The sequence below is a fragment of the Canis lupus genome, chromosome 31, assembly GCF_048164855.1.
Source record: "Canis lupus baileyi chromosome 31, mCanLup2.hap1, whole genome shotgun sequence".
NCBI classification, from domain to species: Eukaryota; Metazoa; Chordata; class Mammalia; order Carnivora; family Canidae; genus Canis; species Canis lupus.
In genome coordinates, this window is record NC_132868.1 from 3,036,675 (window position 1) to 3,044,062 (window position 7,388).

General features: G+C 39.7%; 1 long non-coding RNA gene across 1 annotated transcript in view; it reads left to right on the plus strand.

Moving 5' to 3' along the window:
* Nucleotides 1-6,801, plus strand: part of LOC140621896 (uncharacterized) — a 37,517-nt gene extending 30,716 nt beyond the window's left edge. The window contains exons 4-6 of the long non-coding RNA XR_012021612.1: nt 2,424-2,671; nt 4,460-4,560; nt 5,999-6,801. This is a non-coding gene — a long non-coding RNA (uncharacterized lncRNA). The remainder of the gene's footprint in view (nt 1-2,423; nt 2,672-4,459; nt 4,561-5,998) is intronic.
* Nucleotides 6,802-7,388: the final 587 nt, after the last annotated feature.

Genomic DNA, 7,388 nt, shown 5'->3' on the forward strand with positions numbered 1-7,388 from the left:
TGTTTTTAACCAAACATTTCCTACCTTTTCCTGAATTCTCCACCTCCAGGGATCACCAGAGCACTACCCTGAACCTCCAACACATGGCTTCACCTAAAGCAGACCCCACCCTATGTTCACTGTGCATTGGTTATATTTGCTAGAATACAAAAATGGAATTGTTTTGAGGAAAAAGTCCCTGTCCCTGAGCCCCTTCAAGCAGCTGTTTTCCAGTTGTCATGGGTGGAGGTTGGGCAAGCTGGCTCAGGCCAGGAGGTGATTTTAACATGTCGCTGGCTTTGAATTCTGTATGCATCCAGAGGCAGGAGAATAACCTGAGTGCTACTTGGAAATACATAAGGATTTCTTGGCCAAGCCTGAAAATAGAATGTCTTCCTTCTCCTCCCCACTTAGCCAAGCCCTTTTCTCTGCCCTCCTTACCCTCTGGCCTCCTTCTATTGGGAAAGCAAAAGAAAGGAGAATGTTCTACCCATTAACAACCCCGAAGTGCACAGGACTCACCAGAAAATAGCCAAGGTGACAACACACATGCTAATGTTCCCATATTACTCACTCAGACATGCTTACAGACTCACTTTATCTCCGGTGTTGAGATGGAAAGGAAGGTAGGTTTTTGGTGAAGAACTGGCTAAGCCAGGCCCTAGGCTTTGGTCTTTACTTGCTTTTTTTTTTTTTTTTTTTTTCACTTTCATAAGCCATTCAATGGATGAATGAATGAATATTTTTATACTAGTTTTTGTTTTTTCCCCAAATGAAAGTTACACAGGATAATTATATATTTCAAAATTAGGGTATCTTAGCAGATTGAAAGGACTCCGGATGATAGTGGATGTGCAACCCTCCCTCTCTTTACCTCCCTCCATGCGCCTGCCACTCTTTAGAAGCATAAAAATGCAGAGTGTTAAAGCCAAAGCTGACACCTTCCTTCTCAAGTTCCTGGATGCCTCAAACCTCCACGCAAACCAAGACACAGATGGAGGAAACCACTTTTGTATTTGAAGGAAGACACGTATTTGTGAAGGATAAACCTCACTGATTACAAAAAAGCAGAACTCTTAAGGAGATGTGCTCCTATGAGAATTAATGAAGTTCCTTACTGGAGTGAAATTTTCTTCCACAAAAGACTTGGAGGAGCATTTTCTGTTTGGCGATGAAACACATATTCATGAAGATAGTGGCAATGGCCTGATATTCCTGGGAGCAATAGTGCAATCTTGTGGAGTTCTGGCGGTGCACACAGGCTTCCTGGAGAACATGTAGAGAGGATGCCCTGGACACCATTATCAATCCTGGGATTTCAGAAATTTCCTGGGAAGACTATCTCTGTGTCTGATTTTTTCTGTCTAGAAAACACACCGTTAGAGGCTGTAGGAAAGGAGTCTAAGGGATCTTCTAGGACCTGGACTTTGCTAAGCTACAACCCAAGCATCAAATTGATGCTGATCCTGATATGATGTGTGCAGGGGGTAACCTCAATACCACATTTCTATTCAAGACTTTATACTTGGAGCAGCCTCTGGGAGTGAGGAAGGCAAGAGAAGCACATCCCAAGGACAGGAGATGGGATGGGGAATCTCCAATTGCCTGTATCCAGCTTGCATGTCTTCTTGCTTACTCCTTCTAATAGTGGGCAGGGCAGGAAATCTGCCATGTATCCTATATTCCCTTCCTATAAAGCTCCCTGCTGTGGGCTTCATTTGAAAGACTTGTATTAGCAACTTATGTCCTCTGAGACTGTGGGCATAGAAACTCATGCAAGGAAAGATCATAGGTAACCCTTGGAAAGCTCAGGGTTAAACAAGTCAAAACCAACTTGTCAGTGGTCCCTTTTCCCCTCTACCTATCTCTGTCTTAATTCTGAAAGACAAGGAAAGAATAAGTGTTTCAGATCCAACTCTGTCTCCTCTCTTTGGGGAAGGTACAAACATCAGTAGTCATGATTTTCTACATTGGAATACTAGAGTTCTGTGTCCCTTTTCTGTTTTATTTTTATGAGGGCATAACAGTATCTTTTTATAGTATTTTTTCTTTGGAAAACTCAAAGAATTTCTTTCTCTACACAATCTTCAATTGATGTTTCACTCAGTATTCCTCTGCTTAAGAAGAACATAGCATTGCAATCCTACAGGGCAGAGTTGGGGGCTCTCATCTCAGATCTGTGGTCTCAGGGGCTCCACAGTGCTCCCTTCATCAGCCTGAACTCAAAGGATTGGCTGCCTCACCTGGTATGGGAAGGACACTGATGGTCAAGGATTGGGGCACTCTGTTCTCTAGCAAGTATCTGGAATCCTCTGAATAATCAAATCCAGGGTCACTGAGTTTATACCATGCAGCCATCTATCACACGCACAAGAATTTGTCTTTTCTTCTGGAATGATGATGTTCTAATTCATCCTGAGAGCTCCTGTCTTTCTCTTTGCCAGTGTAGCTGCTTTGGAGAAGTGGGAAGAGGAAAGGAGGGACCAGAGTCCAGTTGTTCTGTGGTCTGGGCCAAGCATTTCCTCACCAGATCATTGTCACTACTTCCCCAAATACTGATGAAGATGAATGCCTCTTTAGAAGATGGAAAATTACAACCAGGAGCCACATACCACACAACCAGGCAGAAATAAAAACAAAATTTCAAAATGACAGCAAATTCTTTATCATCTGAAAATCCCCGTGGCTTGGGGTAAGTGGGATTTGGACATGAATCCCAGATGCATATCACAAAGTTATGACACAGAGTCACGCAGAGTTTCTGAGGATAGTGGTGGTGCAGAAAGGGGAAGATAGTCACTCAGTCTCTCCCCGACCCTAGAAGACACCTCTACCCATCCTGGGCTTATGACATCACTCCTCTCTTCTAGCATCATTCCTGTTTTCTATCTCCCTTGTTTTATCATATGATTTCACCTACTATAACTTCTATTCATTCCCACATAACCTAGTGTGTGTTGCATTAATGAGTCTGTTACTGCTGTTGGAAATCAAAACTCTGCATAAAGTAATCCTTAGAATTGTCTCTCCAGAGGAGTGAGAAACTATTTTGTTTGCCCACCACCTCCTGTTTGTCATTGTTTGTAGGCTGCTTCAGAGCCCTTAAGTCTCTTCTACTTCTGAGGCATCCTGCAGAGAGACTGAGGCAGCTCCTGCCATCAGAGAGAGCCCACCATGGGAATGGTTATTATGGGACCTGCAGAGGTACAAACTGGTCACAGGCAGCATTGCCTACAGTTTTCCAGCATGTTTCTCTTAAATCTGCCTCCTGATCCAGATTTGTGAGAAAGAAACATAAGAGTCAGTGGTTTACCCTCCTAGGATTTAAAAACACATATATATTCTGTTCTAAGCTTCCCATAAAATATTAACCAGTTTGCAAAACTAACTTGTGGCATCTTGAGCTGCGTTTTTACATCTGTATTTCATGTTTCCACTTTCTCATTGCCCAATTTGCACACTGGGTGGGCAAGGCTGAGGAGAGCATCTGTTACTGGAAGACAGTGCCAAGGAGTGCCATCTTAATCACAAGACCCAGCTGATAAATTATTTCTGGGTTTTCCAGAAACCTTACTCCACTGGCCAGGAGCCTCACTGATCAATTGCCTCACATCCATTATTCTTTTCTTAAATCTGCTATCACTCTAGTGTCAATCAGGATAGCTTCCTATGAAGATCATCCTGCAGGAAGACATCATTTTGAATAGAAAAGAATGACTTTAGGATACAGTGTTTCTAAGAAAGCAGCTCCCCAAGGAGCAACAGGTTTCCTTTTCTATGTATGGCTTTTCTGAAAATTTTGCTTTCAAAATTATCACTTTTTCCTCCTCAGCCTCAGAACTATGGCCAAAATTATTATATTTAATAGTCTGATACTTTCGCTTTAATTCAAACACTAGCTTTGCAGAAGAAAAGTTTATATGATAATTCATTGGCCCTTAAGTCCTTTCCTACTATGTATGTATTACAGCAACCTAAGTGACTATGTATTAGCCTATGTAGGCCACAAACTAGGGATGCTATTAGCAAAGACCTTTTTTTATGGCTCTGTCTACATTTTAGTGGCCTCCTCTTCACCCTGAAGCCCCCAAATGACTGTGTCCCACTTATTTTCAAGGTCTGGAGCTAATGTGGGCACTCATTACTCCTAAAAGACTGAAGAGGAATTAAGGCAGAAAATTTGTCTAAAGTTGCTTAGTAACCTTTAAGTATAGGTATAGTTTTGAACAGCACTTTGTTTCTACTCTCTTCCTGCAGAATTTTCATAGGATATATGAGACCGAGCTAATCTCCCCATATTAGCATGGTGACTCATCAATATAAACATGCATATAAGCTGGTGAACATAACGTAAATGCAAAATAATCATGCAACGTCCTCCCACTCATCCTCACACTGCCATGTTTTGAGGTATCTGGGGGATTTTTTTCTTTATTTCAGAAAGTACTGTTAAGATTTCTCAGGTTCTCTTCTCCTCCAGAGAGACGTGCCCCAGAGTTCCCAGTATTTCAACCAGAGACACATTTGTCAAAGAAAGTCACTCAGATGTCATCACTACTGTTTCTCAGAAGCAAATAGTGGGTAAGTCCTCTGAGTAATGAGCCACCCTTCTCCCTTGAGTCATTAGCAGAAGACATTGTTGCTTTCTCCATCTCTGATGGTTTTATGGAACAGATGGTCAATGAAAAGTTTCTTCAGCTGTGTATTCTCATATTCAAGCCTGAGGCTATAACATTTTTGACTGCTACAATCCAGCTGCTTTTTCCAGTGTGCTCCCACTAATAACTCTATTATAATATTTATAATACTGTCTATTAAAGTGAGAGGTTCTTTTCCCCACAGACACTATCAAATTATCCTCCATCTTTAGTTTATGCTCATGCCTTACTTCTTTTCTGAGAGGGGGCAGACCTGTTGACAGAGAAGATTGCTACTGAAGATCTTTGCCAACATTACACCCACTGTAGCTAAAAAGATTGTCCCATCTGCTTTTGCTTGGCCTAGAGCCACCAGTGCTATCAATTCCAAGGGCTGTCAGATGTGCAGCTGGAGTCTTACCACATCAACCAGGGTGGATCTTGGGAATACTCCTGGACTAGAGAATTTGCATTCTGGGGGGCTTGTTTTGTTTTGGATGCTGAATTTATTCCTATTTATGAGGCAGGTGAATTTCTGGCCACAGGGTTTGTAAGGCATCATATTCTGAGATTAAGTAAACCTATTCAGCCTAATAAAAATGTAAACCTATTCAGCCTAATAAAAATATAAGAGATAAAATTATGTTTCAGAGACACATCAGGTGCCATTAACAGGATGATGGCAGAGATGAAATGAGTTCAAGATGGGTCAATATGTGAGATGGGTTCTTCTAGACTGGTTCTTGCCAAGATAATTGCTCTAAGCATTTTTATAATTGAAATGGATAGATGCCATGCTAAAGACACAATGACTATTGTGGAGGCCACTTATGTCATATTGTGAGGAAGACGAAAGCAAGTTGGCAGGAATTCCTGAGAACCCAGAAGGCTGATGTCCTGTTTACGGTGTTGGTATAGAGAGAGTTTTCTAGGAAGAGCAGTGACCAGATACTCCTTTATACTAGAAGAATATGACAAGTGTTTTTGTTATTAAAGCAAAATAGCAAATGTAGGAAATCAACCAAGATGAAATCCTCTGGCAAATCATAGAAGCCCAGGCATCTGAGCATACACTCAACAGCATTAAGAAGAAAATTTTAAAAATAGCCTCAATTGTGAGTCATAAACTACATTAATACAACATTTAATCAGATCCCAGGAGAAAAAAAGCTTCTCTTTTAAAGTATGTGTGTGTGTGTGTGTGTGTGTGTGTGTCTGCTATTTTATGATCCTATAAAATAAATGGGTGTTATAGGAGTTACAATTCAAAAAGAAAACTTGTAAGGTTTTAGAGCAAAACTACAGTGCAAATCTAGTCACACTGAAGTGTTGTTTTCTCCCAATTAAGCCAGGAAAATAAGCATGGTTCTGTGTCTTTTCAGATTTTACAGCTGAGTTTCATTCAGTTAACAAGTGAAAACTGATAAAGCAACTGATGAAAATGATTGGAGAAAAATTGTCAGAATTATATAACCAGATAGAAGGAAATTCCATGCCAGGGTGAAGGTCGGAATAATGGAAATAGACACATATGAAAATGAAGTTGCTCCAGAAGTTTGAGGAATATCATGATTAACTTGTTCCATTCATATTTTCTTTTTTGTTCACTGTGCAAGGTCAAAATGCATGTGTAAATAAACTCTTTAGTCATGGTTTATTGAACATGTAATGAAACAATTCTAAGTGATAAGAGAAGCTTAGAAGTATTTTCCTTTCATAGACAATAAATGGTGTTCTAGATTTTCTGAAAAGTACATTTTATCTTGTTTACCTATCCATCTACTTTAGTACAGAACTTGTCCTAAAATTTACGGCAAGCTTAATGGAGAAAAGGAAAAAAATGGAAGAAAAAGCAGGAAAATAGAAGCAAAACACTATAGTGCTTGCATTTCACTTTGTATCTTGGCTTTTATTCCCTGCTTGTTGGCTCAATGTGTGTAGAAATTTTACCATCTAAATTTTATTTTTTTTTACTACTTACAGCTGATAACAAATAGCAAACTGAACACATTTATGGTATGTATTTCATAAGAGGCTAACAAACTAAACAAAATATTACAAAAGACAGCCTTAAAAAAGAAGTGAGCTGCCATTTGGCATATAAAGGGAAACAAATCATAATATGCTGATTCATCAGGACAAATACATATTGTATCCTTTTAAAAGAAAATATGGAACTGCTGAATATATTTTGGAACTGTTTCCTTCAAAAATAGTTATTTTTCATGACAATATTATAAGAAGGTAAATCTCAGGTATTCTGAAACCTCCTTCAGAACCTTCCTCCATGGAGACAAACAAGTTCATTTTTATTATGTTGAGTCTGTTTTAAACAACTGGTTGTTTAAAATTCTGGTTGTACAGAATCATATTCAAGAGTACCAGCAGTTAGTTGTGCTGCAAGATTTAGTAAGATGTTAAAGCTGACAGTCTGAAAGGAACGTAAGTTGGGCAGGCAAGCCAACGGTGGAATTAATGACGAGGTCAGGCAATGCAAGTTGCCAATGTCTATACCAATCACAGTACCACTATCACTTTCTAGACAACTAAATGTCTACATGAAAGAACAGAAGATGGCCTGGTCCAGATTTCTCACTAACAGCAATAATAACCATCACAGCTTTTACACACTTGTGTGGAAATAGTGCCCTTGCTTATTCTTGTAATAATCGAACTGCAGGGAAAGCTTCTGTTTCCACTTCTGTTTCTATGCTGCTATAAAGAAAATACAGTGAAGTAATCTTTTTGGATTACTTTTTTATGGGATAGAAA